This window comes from Selaginella moellendorffii, unplaced genomic scaffold (genome assembly GCF_000143415.4).
Source record: "Selaginella moellendorffii unplaced genomic scaffold, v1.0 SELMOscaffold_2, whole genome shotgun sequence".
NCBI lineage: Eukaryota > Viridiplantae > Streptophyta > Lycopodiopsida > Selaginellales > Selaginellaceae > Selaginella > Selaginella moellendorffii.
Window position 1 is genome coordinate 3,457,716 of NW_003314263.1, and position 14,451 is coordinate 3,472,166.

Sequence of the window (14,451 nt, forward strand, 5' to 3'; positions counted from 1 at the left end):
ATACCCAAGGAACGATTGTGAAGCCTTACATTCAAATGTGTACCCACTTGAATCTTCATTTTCATCTCTACGTATGCAACGAGACTAGTTGCCCAATCTCATTGTATAATACTCGCTAAGACTCATCCTCTGATACCAAATGTAGCGCATGTGGTTTTGACCCTTTATCTTATAGTGATTTACCATAGGATAACACCACGAAGCAGAACCTAAACCCTCTATATGCCACATGACACATGCCACGTGTCATATGCCGCGTGTCTAAAGGACAGTGGCGCAGAACCCGAGGTTTAGGGCCTTGGGCCACTAAACGAAGGAACGGTGTCAAACTCCCAAGCATGGAGCCAAGGAGTGATGGAACCGGTCCACGGAGCAACTCTCGAGCATACAGCCCAAGGAGCGAAGGGACAGGAGCTCGGAGTGACTTGGAATAGTCCTAGAGCAACCAACATCCCAATGCCAGAACCAACATGTAAAATGGAGCCAAACAAAGTCTAGTGCTATTTTGGCATACCGGTGGCCTAACGTGAGGATATCGGCACTCCACCAGCTAGCATGGAATGGAACTTGAGTTTAGGCCTAAGCTAAGGACAGGCACGCAAGCAGGAGCTAGACTATGCCTCAGGTTAGTTGGCCATGCCCAATCTACCCACTATTCCTACTATACATTTGGAACCCCCCCCCCCCCCCTCCCCCTTGAGGAACACATGCTTTGGGCTTTCACCCCAAGCCTCCCTTAGTATCAAGAGTTAGTCTCTGGGACAAACTCAAAACTTACTAAATATGGAATGACACTAGATTGCAAATTTGGATATGAGACGAACACCATTGTGTTCAGGCCAATCTCTACATTCCGTAGATATGCCAAATGAGCAAATCTAGACACTTTCCATAAATAGCATTTGGGACCGAAATGAGACTAACATAAAAGGCATGATAGCGAGGGTGTTTGGCAGACATGGTAAGCTATCATCTAGCGATATTGAGGGACCAATCTCAATACGTAAGGGTTCTTGTCAAGCCAGTGCAAGATAGAGCAAAAGAGAACTAACAAATTGGGCCAAGTATGCTCAGCTAAATAGACATTTAGGAATTGCTTCCTTATGCTTATCCGGCCAAGTACAGATGCTAAGCCCAGTTTACTAACACTTAAACAAGAGGGGCTAATAAAGAGAACTAGCAATACCAACCTCCTGCTATTGTGGCAGTCAGGAAAGAGTGTCTGTAAGGATTGGCCTACAGGTAACTTTCAATACCTGAAATCACATTCACGACACAAGGATAGGCACAGGAGCTAAACTATGCCTCAGGTTGATCAGCCATGCCCGACCTACCCACTATCCCTACTATACATCTAGAAACCCTCATAGCCCCCCCTTGAGGAACACACGCTTTGGGCTTTCACTCCAAGCATCCCTTAGTATCAAGAGTTAGTCTCTAGGACAAACTCAAAACTTACTAAATATGGAATGGCACTAGATTGTGAATTTGGACACGGGACGAACACTATTGTGTTCAGGCCAATCTCTACATTCTGTATATATATGCCAAATGAGCAAATCTAGACACTTTCCATAAATAGCATTTGAGACCGAAATGAGACTAATACAAAGGGTATGATAGCAAGGGTGTTTGGCAGACATGGTAAGCTATCATCTAGCAAATATTAAGGGACCAATCTTAATATCATAGGGGTTCTTGATACTAGCAAGTGCAAACCAATGACTCAAGTTTCTCAAACCAAGCCGAGTATGCTCAGCAAGAAACACATAGGGTTCCTACCTTATGTTTATCCAATCTAAATACATAATCATTAACCATTTGTTCAACTAGCTCAAGTGGGAAACTAATAATGGGTCTAGCAATACCAACTTCCTGCCATCGTGGCAGTAAGGAAAGAATATCCGAAAGAACTAGTTGACAGGTAACTTTCAATACCCAAAGTCACATTCGCGACAAAGACGTCCACAATGTGAGTTCTTTTTGTTGCGAGGGTGATTGCTAGGCCACACATGCGCTTATGTGGAGAATGTCCGTGACAATAATCTTGCTCGAAGGTCTGTTCTTTCAGAATTGCAGTTTGAACGGTTTTTAATCAGCTATTTTGAGAGTGGCAGGGAACGAGTACATGCAGCCTTTCAGCATCAACGGTGTTTTCAGGTGAGTGTCCCCATATCAACTTTTGTGAAACCACTTGTGAGAAGTTTACTATTGCAGAACCATCATTATAGCAAATAACATTCCAATTTTCACAAATGAAGATTTCAAAAATATTCGGAGTATCGGAAATAGGGAGGATTCGTTTAATTTACTTGCTGAGATGGTCATTCCCTGATCAAGAAAGCCGTTATCGGTGGATTGGAGAAAAATCTAGTAAAGCATCCTATATGGAGCACTATGAAGTTTCTTCAACACTCTTTTGTTGCACTCATTGCAAAGCTATAGGAATTATGAGCATTGCACCGCTTGCAATTTCTACTACTTTCTGAGGATCGTCTGGAGCAAGACTCAGCTGCAAGATCTATTCAAGAGATTGGTAGGCCTTTTAATGCACTTGTGGCTTGACTCTTTTCATCCTCAGGTGAAGATGTTTTAAGGGGATGGTCCAAAGTTGAGTTGAGTTCACGAGTTAAGCTCAATTCAATATAAGTCAACTCAAGTCAACACAGTCAACTAGAAGTCTTAAAAAGGAAATCTAAATTGAACAAATGAAGGTTCTAGCAAACTTAAATACATAAATATCTTAGTTAGAAGTTTCTATAAAATTGAATTGTTTATAAAATACAAAGTTCACGAGAACCTATCTTTTATAAAGCTATATTATTTTATTATGACTATTGTTACAGCTGTTATATTTTGATTTGACTACTTAATATTTGAATACTTTTACAACTATAGATACTATTCCTTCATTCAAAAGATTTTTAGGGAAGTAAGGAAAATACAAAATCTGTGAGTAAGAATTGTAGTGCAAAAGAATATAAGAATGCTAGTTTTGTTTCACTACCACAATCTTCATATTACACTCTTGATCCTTATTACCCATCTAGGAATGTGGAGACCACAATCACGATTAATAAAAATGCTCCTGTTACTTCTAAAACAATAGTTCAGAGCAAGAGAAATGAAGAAATGAATAGCATGGCAAAAAGCACCAAGAAATCTACTCTATAAAACTTTCCATGACATTTGTAATTTACATATTAATTCATATTAAAAACTTTGTTGCCTACCTATATTGCAATCCTCTCATATAATAAGACCAAGGTATACTTTTGCAGTGAATCCTCATTAAAAGTTTTCGGGAGTTGTTTGTGAATAATAATAAAAGAAATCAAAATCTTTCAAAAGACTCAAAAGTAATATCACATTAAAGAATCAACTTTATTTACATTTCCAAGACTGAAAAACAATCTTGCACAAGAGAATGGTAGCGTGCCAACGTGTTCTACCACTATAATGTGGTATATATTTCCTTGCAGTTTATTTCCCTAGACATTTGGCATGTGTAGAAAAGAATATATATGTAGCAAATTAGGATTTCATATAATGATAGAGCATGTGTATACATGATAATCTAAAATTCTAGAAGCTCTTATGTTTACAAGAAAGCTATAATTATGAAGCCCCATTTCCAAGACTAACATTTAAAGAATCTGAGTATTGTCAGTGTTATAATAAATAAACCTCATTCCCAAGACTAAAACTTAGTATATAAACTATCTAGAAAAGTTATTGTCATCATAGGTTTTTTGTTCTCCTTGAGCTCCTTAGAAGTTTGTATTAAAATGGCTCAAAAGAGAGTCATTGCTACTCATACTTGGCCCCCTAGCATTTCATATCAATTTTCAACTTCATCCCCAAGTTCTATCAACATTCCACCTTCACCTCCACATAACAATCCTTTTTCTGCTAAGGGCTCTAATGAAGCTTAACTAGAGCTCCCTATATGTGAAATTCCAAATCTTGCTACTAAAGAGGGATTGCCTCCAGCACTTCAAAAGCAATGCCACATGTTTTTGCAAGATTTTGCTCTTGATATGGTAAGACTACTTGAAAGCATAGAATGCTATTACATTCGATGTCCAATATGCTACTTTTTCTTGGAAAAGACAAATGGCTCTATGGGTTTACAAAATTTTCTTGAGCATTGTAACAATTGCCCAATGCCAGGTCTGGAAAATGTGCACGTGTGGATGTATAATAAATTCAAGAATGAGTTACAGACACATACCCATTATCGCTTCATGGTGAGGAACAACATCCCTTTGGGAAACATTGCATCAGCTAGTGCTAAATATGGGGTTTTTAAGCCACCCTACAGTGGAATATAAGATCTAAAATTACTTTACTATACTATAGTATTGTCACTATTAAAATAAAAATATAATAAAATGATATTAGTTGTAGATAACATACTTTGTTCTAGAAGGTGCTATTATATCACATACAATTGTATACAAAATGTTGAAGGAGGAGATGGTAACACATAAGTGCTATAAAGTGATGGTGACAGGTGAGAATGATAATTTGCAATTATGATATTTGATACTAACACTAATATCTGACAATTTGACTAACATCTGACACTTTCATAGACATCTGACATATAACAAGCTTTTTATTTTATGTAAGGATACAATTAACTTTCTTTTGCCTCATCATCAACATATTGATTTCTTTTATACTTCCTCCTATATTGGTATTATGGGGAAGATTCACGTTGCATATGTTGAGCCATGGCTTCTGCATAGTCAGGGAGACTTCCAAAGCCTCCAATTCTAGAAACTCCAGGTGACTATGATCTATAAAATAAAATTAAACATTTATTGAAATTTTAATAAACATAATTTACCTCCTTGAGGTTAGAGGCAACTCACGAAATCTTTTGAGCCAGCGTTTGAAGAAATGATGTTCTTCAAAAGCAAACGCCGACCTACTAGAGTCACGTGTTGCCTCCACCATAGAACCGCTACCTACTGTGCAATCAATCACAACACTATCTGGTCGGCAATAGAGCTCAAGCAAGACTTGCATCACCAATGGAATTCAAAATCAGTACCCTGGAAACATGTTGCGGATTTGCTTATCGACAAGGTTGGATATGATGTTAGTGGAACTGGTGTACTTGGGAAAATCACGTGCTGCACGTTCGCTATCACAAAACCCATCATATGTGTTTTTGCAGAAGGCATGATAGGTCCACATCATAACCTGGAAAGTAAAAATGTTTAGAAATTAGATAAAAATATAAAATACATACTCACCTTTTCAAGCTTCCCTTAGATGCCCCTTGCATCGACACCAATAGGATCCATGATGCACCCTGAAGAGAATGACTTGAAATGAACTTCTACTGCGCACATCATAAGCTCATACATCCAGTTGGGGTCGTTTGGTAGGATGAAGATGACATGGCCAACTTCGAGCATAAGTGCTTCAAACAAGAGGAATGCATCACGTATGTGGTCAGGTGTGAGAAAGTTCTAATCCTCAACTTTCCCATCAATATTTGAAAGACCATTTGGAAAGTTGAAGAGAATGAAGTCTGCAACTGGGAGTAAGGGCTTTCATATCTTTTAGCACTAACGGTTGAACTAACACCATATATCCATGTTGATGTCATCTTCTGTGAAAGATGTCAACAATCTACTGTAAGAGCCAATGAAGATACCCACAATGCCTTATTGTGTTATTGGGGACACAGGACAAACCTATAAAAGAGCTAAGTGAACGAAAAAAACAATAAATAATATACTACTGTTATATGGCATATTGTTGATGAGAGTTCCTCCAACTTCTCTTTACGAGCATCTCATTGAGCTAGAATGAAATTACTACCAACAGTCATTGCTACAAAAAACATGTATTACCACCTTTATTTTGTAAAATTCACTTTTGCTTACCTCGAGATTGATGTGAAATTCTGTGAACCACTTGATTATCATTATTTACTAGGAGAACCTGATCCGGATCTTGGTTGTTTGGTGGTGGAATACAAACTTGATCTAGAGCTTCCTCATTCTCGTCTCCATCATCACTTGCATTGCTATCATTGCTAACATTGACAACTTCCTTGTGGTCTAGTGTAGACGTCTCCTTCCCTAGGAGCTTGAACTCCCAAGGGCATTCTATCTTCCGTACCTTCGGAATTCTTGCAAACATTGTTGGGTACATCCCTCCATCCCTTACGCCCTTTGCAACAAGTCGAGTGCAAACTGGTGCCTCAAATGGCATGCCTCTATATCAAAGATACCTGTAAATAATATATATTTTAAAAAAAACTTAGAAATCATATTATATTTGTAAGTTGCACGTCACATGAAATAAGGCTGACCATGTTGACAATCATAAGTTGTTGTGCTTATAGACTTCTCTAGCACACCCCTCTTCAATCCCTTTTAATGATGTGTTGATATAGGTGTTGAAAGACATGAATGTGCCATCTGGATCGTCACCAAAGTGCGGTGCCAAGAACTTCTCACCTTCACTTATAGTTTGCGTGATGTAGACAGCTCTTCTTATCATGTTCTCAAATAGTTTTGGCAGTCCTTTCTCTCTGTTCATCAAGCAAACATTGAGGAACTCCAGAGTCTCTATCTGTTGCTTATATGGAAGTTTCGATTTTGCAATATTGTAAATTATGTCATCTAGAGTTTTGTTCACTGCAAAAGTAATATATGCGTAATTGAGAAAAATGAAGTGTGATAAAAAACTAACTTTCATGAGAAGAAATTTTGGCCATAGTCTCTAGCCACTCCTTCGGCCTATGATTGTCTGTAATGCATATTAATTTTTTCAACTTTGAAGACTTTGCATGCTGACTTTTGTGCTCAATTTGTATGAACTCAGCCGAGAGCTCTTCCCGACTCTTCTCCGGATGTGCAAGTTCGTAAGCATCTTGCTTGACCTTCACCAAAGGTTAAAAACAAAAACAATTAAAAAAGGCTTTTATAAAATAAAAGGGAAAGACATACCTTGTACCACATAGTGAGCATAAAATTGATTGGGTTGTTGAACTAAATTGTACCGTTATTTTGAGTGTATGAGTGAAGAATAAGTGTTGCAAAATCATCACTATAATGTCAGTGGATGTCATCCTCACTTAAGTCTGCCAAAAATTGAAGTTGCTTGATGTCATGGACAAGGTTTTTTTTTTAATAGCAAACTGCCCAAGCCTGCATTTAAACACGACAAAATAAATTAAAGTGGAGTTAGAGGTAAAATTATAAAACTTATGCATTGATCTTTTGGTAAGCCAAGATAAGTCTGTTGACATCCAAAAGTCCTCTCGCATAGACATAGCCGACTGGAATGTTGATATGGTAGACGGGATCATCGTGAAAATGATTGTCAATACACTTCATCCAAGCCCCATATCAATGGTTATGTCAATAATTTGGAACATTGTCCCCACAAATTGTCGAGTCTTAGGATGTCTGATAAGCATATTATCAAATTCCAGGGACTTCCTCCTCTAGATAGGATCCCAGCTATTCACAGTCTTGGGTGTGACGGTAATGATCTCCATTATTCCTGGCTTACAAAAAGAGACTAGAAACATACTGATATTCATTGCAAGGCCATTCTGTTTAAACAAGCTATATATGTCCGGGTTAACATACTTGGATGCTGTGTGGACAAGGTTCGTCTGGTGCAAACGGCAAAGTGGGGTTTCTCTGATCAAGTCACAAGGGCCTAGCCACTTGAGTGCCTCAAGTGTTTGGTGAACTATTTTTTCCCTTGTCCACATAATATTCTCTTGGAAGTGTTTGTCCACCACGTTGTCAGGAAAGTCTGCAACTCTTTCAGCTCTAAGTTGTTCTTCCTCAACTTCTCTATCGTGAACACCACCAGATTGCCCAACTTTAGGAATTTGTGTTGGTGGTGGGCCAGTGAGGAATAAAGGTGGAGGTGGCAGTGGTGATGGTGGGGGTGGTGGTGGTGGTGGCAGGGGTGGAGGCAATAGTGGCAATGGGGGTGGCAATGGTGGCGGTGGCGATGGTGATGGCTGTGGTGATGGTGGCGGTGGCGGTGGTGATGGCTGTGGTGATGGTGGTGGTGGAGGTGGCGATGGTGGTGGTGGAGGTGATGATGGTGGAGGTAGTGGATCTCTAAGTAAATGTGTTTCTGTTGATGTGCCATTGGACATATCAATCGTGATGTCGTCATCAATGTCGAATTGAACTTCTCGTGTCTTCTTGGCTCCAACAACCTTTTTATGTGTTACAATTTTTCTTTTCCGCAAGAGAAAAAATTTTGTTAGTCAAACTAAATAAAGATAATAAAAAATTTAAATAGTCAAAGAGAAGGAAAAAAAAAGAAGTGGGCCCAAACTCCACCTCGAGCACTTTGGTTGCGTAGGAGGCCGAGGTTATTCAAATAACCTCGGCCCCCTGGGCAACCAAAGTGCCCAAGGTGGCCAGCCTGAGCTAGAACTCAGGCACTTTGGCCACCCAAGGGGCCAAGGTTATTCAAATAACCTCTTTGAATAACCTTGGCCCCTCAGGCAGCCAAAGTGCCTAAGATGGCCGGCCCGAGAAAGACCTCGGGCACTTTGGCCGCCCAAGGGGCTGAGGTTATTCAAATAACCTCGGCCCCTCGGGCAGCCAAAGTGCTGGAGGTGGCCAGCCCTGAAGAAGCAATCAAGAAAGAAACAAAAAGAAAAAAAACAGAAGTGGAAGCAATCAAATCAAAATTCAACCTTGGTGGCATCTTTCCTTCCCGATTTCTTGATTGTGCTGGATTTCTCACACGCTCAATTTCTCCCGCTCCTGCGCTCAATCTCTCCCACTCGTGTGCTCAATCTCTCCCACTCGCGCACTCAATTTCTCTGGCTCGCGCGCTCAATCCATCTTGCTCGCATGCTCAATCTCTTGATCTCTTGCAAGCTCAATCTCTCAATCTCTTGTGTGCTCAATCGCTTGATCTCTTGCAAGCTCAATGTCTCGATCTCTTGTGTGATCAATCGCTTGATCTCTTGCGCGCTCAATCCCTCAATCTCCTCCGCCCTCAATCCCTCAATCTCTCGCGTGCTCCACTCACGGTTAACCTAATCTTAGTGGCTACCCTAACCCTAATCTTGATGGCTGCCCTAACCCTAACCAATCTGGCCATTCATTCCGAATAACCTAAATCTCAACCATCACAATTCTTTCGATCTTATTTTATCTTATCATTATTATTATATGTGAATTATGGTTCTTTATTTTGTATATTTTAATGATGATATAACTAGCACCTATCAACATTACTGTTATTAGATATAATATTATTTTTTACAAATTATTTTGAAAGGTGCATTGTCATCAATATTTTGTACATATTTTGGAATCGTTACTAGAACTTTAGAGAGTATAAATAAGGCACCTTAAAATATGTTGTACTATATCCATCTGTGAATGGATGAATCCTCATCCAAAAATTTATTTTGTGTTGTATTAGATCCTAAACAATAGGCATGTGCTTTAAATGTCATTGAGTAGTGTTCACAATTATGGATAAAACTTGAGTTGCACTACAAATCAAAACTCTCATTGAAGAACCAGATTTGACAAGATTTATTATCATCTACCACTTAAAATTTGACAACTTGACATATCACATGTGTTTACAGTCAGATTGGATTTCTTGGTTTGATACATTATAGCAGAATGTCATTATTGGTATCATTATTAACTATCAAACTTCACGTGCTGAAAATCCTTCTTTGGATCTATGTGTATACATGCATCAAACATCATAATAGATGACAGTAATATTAATATTGTCACACTTGCACATGTTAAATTTGCTATAGAATTTAAATTCATTTTGTACGTTGTTGATATTCTTCTTATTGCTCTGTTTATATTTCAATTATATTTCACTATAGATTTTTACAAGTAGCATAAAGAGAGGGAACTCCAAAACCTATTGAGAAGGATGGAGAGGTTTCTTCTTCATTTTCGAGATCACCCACCTCTTTCATTCTCTCAGAGTACTGTTTCTGAAAGTTTTTTATGTCAGCATTTTGATCTTTGTCTTAGCTCTATTTCTTTAGACATTGTGATTTGCAATGACACTAGTATAGTTGCATGCTCGGAGTTTCTTCTTTCTAGTATGGGCGAGGGTGGACAATAATAAGATTTAAGGAATTCTAAGTTGAAAGAGATTCGAGTTTTTGGATTTCTAGTCAAAGTGCTAAAATGTGCTCCAGCCAAAGTGAATGTGAAGCAAGAGTCAGTTGTTATCCTCTCGTCCTCTTTTAGTTCAAGTGGAGAAGTCATGCTCATGTCAGCACCAAATTCACCAGCTCCAGCTTCAGCTCTAGCTCTAGCTTCAGCTCCAGCTCTAGCTCTAGCTCTAGCTTCAGTTCCAGCTCCAGCTTCAGCAATATTCAAAGCCGTTAGCAATGCTTTCCAATTTTCGCGCCTCTCAATCAATGTGCACTTGTTTTTGTATAGGCTTGTGAGCGAGCTTCCATCCTCCTACAATGGCAATATTTTCTTCGAGTTACCACCTCTTGTCAGTAGCACAGGTTCCAAACAAAAGGGGATGGAAACCAAGCAGCATGTCCACAATTGGTGCAAGATCAAGACCACACACTTCCAACATCTTGAAGGCATAGTGTCTATAGTTCATTGTGGCGAGCATTTAGATTGCGTGGATGAAGTATGCAATTGAGACTGCTGTGGAAATTCTATATTTTTCGAAGGGTCTGAAAGTCAATCCTCCAGCCTGTGACACCATTGCTTTTGGATTCAAGTATCGATTCTACAAAAATGTTCCTCTATGTCGTGCTATCTGCAAGGCCAAAATGTACTACTGTCTTCCACAAGATGAAGTGGCTGGAAAAGCTGCAGTGCATGTTGGCACACACATACATCCAATGCAGGAAGGGATACAAAGGAGTTCTCTCAACCGTTTCAAAGATGTTGTGCAAGAAGAGACTATGAGAAACTCATCTACAACTCCGAAACATGTTTAGAAGACCATCCTCAAGGATTTTATCGCAAACACTTTACTCAATCTAGATAGCCAAAAAACTGAACTAAACGAGGCTAGCTTGCGGGACTTACTATAAGGAGTACAACTTGCTACTAGCCTAAGGAGGTACATCTGTTATATTTCATATGTTATAATAATATCTTTTTCTTACATTATATTGTTTAGGACAAAATCTTGGATGTGTGAATCTTGAGAGAGGAAGTTATAATCAAAAATTGACTCCATCCTTGAATTGAAACGGACCTGTCCATATGAGTTCATCCACGAAAGTTTATTTCTAGACTAAGTTGTGAATGAGTAAGAGTGCCCCTTATACGAGTTCATCCACGGAAGTTTATTTCTAGATTAAGTTGTGAATGAGTAAGAGCGCCCCTTCGTCTTCAAAATGTCTACTATGGGCCCTGCCTCTGGTGTAGATCTTGTCTCCCGAATGAACATGTTTGGCTCTAATGATCTTGCAAATGCATGGGTACATTTTGACCATATAGAGTGCATATCAAGTTGAACAACTATGGGAGCTCATATGTATGATCTAGGGTAATTTTTATTCTCATTATATTGAAATTGTTGTAATATTTGTGTCTTCATAGGCTACATTGTAACTTGACAATTGTGATAGCAAAGTTTAAAGTACAAAACAAGACAGCCCAGGAAATATGTTGGAAGTCCCTCTCCGATATTGTCTTAAAGCAGACTGGTAAGCCTGCAAACTTTTGCGGTTTCATGGCAGATGGGGCTGGGGCTAATTGGAATGGTGTCCAGGCAGTATTTGGGAATGGTCAACCCCTAGAAGGTCGTGAGAGGACTTGTAAGTTCCATTGGGCTTAGAGCCTAAACCAACACTACCCCTTATCAAGCTAGATTTCCAATTAACATTTAAGGAGTTGTGCAAACAATGGCAGATTGCACCTTCTAAAGAAGAGCATGAGGCAAAAACAAACGAGATTCAAATGTGGTAGCATGAAGATGGCCATACAAACGTAAATTGTCTACCACAACTTGAGTCATGGTTAGGGTGGTGGGAAGTTAGGATGTTCCAGTGGGGACATCACTCTTTTCAGGTTGGTTTCTATTTTTTCTTCTCATTTTATTACTTTTTAATATTGCTTTTTCTATTAGGATCAACCACTTGAGGACCTCGCATATACCCCAACTGTGAATCTTTCTGAAAGTAAGCACTGGAGTTGGCATTCCTCTGAGGCAGGGAAAGGGAAGATGAGTCTATATGAAGCTTGTCTATCATATTTAATATGGGCTATAGAGCAATCTTTAAAAGTACTAGCATTCGATGAAGAAAGATACATAGGAACAAGGCCTTCTATTAAGATGTTACATGATAGGATGAAGAGAAAATTAATTCCACCCGCCCGAACAATGGCAATTGCAGTTAAGGAAGTGGTCCGTGGCACATCTATGGAGTACACTCCTCGAGCTTCTATTGGTGATATGAAGACTGTCTATTCAAAGTGTCATTTTTCCTTTGTTGGTGAAGATGTTGGTACGGACCTTGGAGCACAAAGTTCTCATAGGCTTGATATCGAGTACCATTCTGCTCCAAGACACTGCTATTGAACCGAGCCACCTCAAGTGGCTGATGAAGAAAGTGCATCACAACATGTCGAAATTGCTTACTGTAGCGTGGAGCCGAAAAAATGGGCAATCCATCAAGTGTCAGCAAAATTGAATGTAAAGTGTGTGGGGATGCTTCCGAGGGGCCTGGATTCATGGTGACAAATCTACTTCTGTTCTAGCCCTATGTTTCTATGGGGAATGAAAACAAACAGGATTTTCGAGATGGTGCTGGCTGTATTGTTGCAACACCGATGCCAACCATACGAAGCGGTTTGAAGACACTATAGTGACTAAACCTAATGCAATACCTAAAGAATGGCCGGTTGCTAATAGGGTCGCGCTCATCTTGGATGAGATTGAAAACCTTGAAAACTCTGGTTTCAATCTTGAGAGGAGAGTTGAAGATATAAGTGACAGAACTAGGACTATTCCTACAGAGATGCACAAGAGTCTAGCAAGATAAGGTAAGGTAGTTAAATTTATTGGTACCGTCTCCAAGCAGAAGCAGGGTAAAATAAGCTTAGCTCAAACACTTGAGTGTGAGATTCTCTCCACAAAGTATATCATTGCGCTTGCAAAGAAGTACATAGTCAAAACAAAAGGTGGAAAGTACACAATTGCCAATCAAGACTTTCCTTCCTACACATGTCCAAACTTTATGAAGCGCAAGGAACATGGGAAGGCATATGCTCTTTGCAAGCATATGTACTACATCTTCATCAACATCTTGCACTAGGATTCTAAAGTGGATATTCATATACACCAAGTAAGCCTTATTATTGCTGAGCTCTAGAAAACATTTGGAGCTAACTAGGTTTCTCCAACACTATCGATATTTATTCTCTATTAATAATATAAACTTATTATACTTTATATAATTAATAACAAAGTGTTTTTTCATTTCACTTTTCATTTTTTATACTTTCAAATGTTCTTTTCACAATACTGCCATAGTACTTGTGTGTCTCCATTTCTATCTTTACTATCTCAAAAAAGAAATCATGGTAGTCTTTCGGGTGTGTGATGTTGCAGTGTGTCGTAAAAGCATATATACCATCATACTAATCATCGCCATTGCTTCCACCAGATGCTAGAAAATATATAAGGCATTTTTTGAAAGTGGCAAAATTGCACTTTTCTAAAACAAGTAAGAAGGCATTTTTTTTCACCCAATTTTTTGCACCTACTATCATTACATTTATCTCTAACTCATGATCACTATTGTCACTATCCTCTCTTTCATTCTTTTATGTGGTTTAATTATGCTGTGCAATGGGATAGTTATTGCATCTCCTACCTCTTGAACCCTAGGAAGAAAGATTGTGAGAGTTAAAATTACCAACACTAGAACCCATAAACATTTGTGTGTATTTCCCTTTTTTCAAATGAGAGTGTGAATGAACATTTAAAAATTCTAAACAGTATGCTATGACAAACCCCTCAAGAATGTATTCTAGAAAGAACCAAGTCTTTCTTTTATATGCAATAAGCTTACATCAATGGTTATTTTTTTCCTTTCAAATGGTTATATGGCTTTCTATAGAATCTTATTTCAAATTTAATAACTTTTTAATTCTAACAAACTTAACATTTACTAGCCAGAAAGCACATAGTACAAATTTAAAAAAGTGACAAGAATACTCTTTTTGCAAACATTTTATTTTATATTCTAACAAATGTCCCTATCATTGCTTGTAGTAAATATTTAAATTTTTAGAACAAAAAGTGTCCTTTAGAATATTTTTATCTATATAATATATAGAGAGTTATGAAATTATTAAGTCCGCCATAACCTTAAAATTTTAAAGTTTATAATGTTTATACTAAATTGCAATTAAAAATTGAGCTCAACTTATGAACTTAACTCTTCAGCTTGTGAGCTCAAGTATG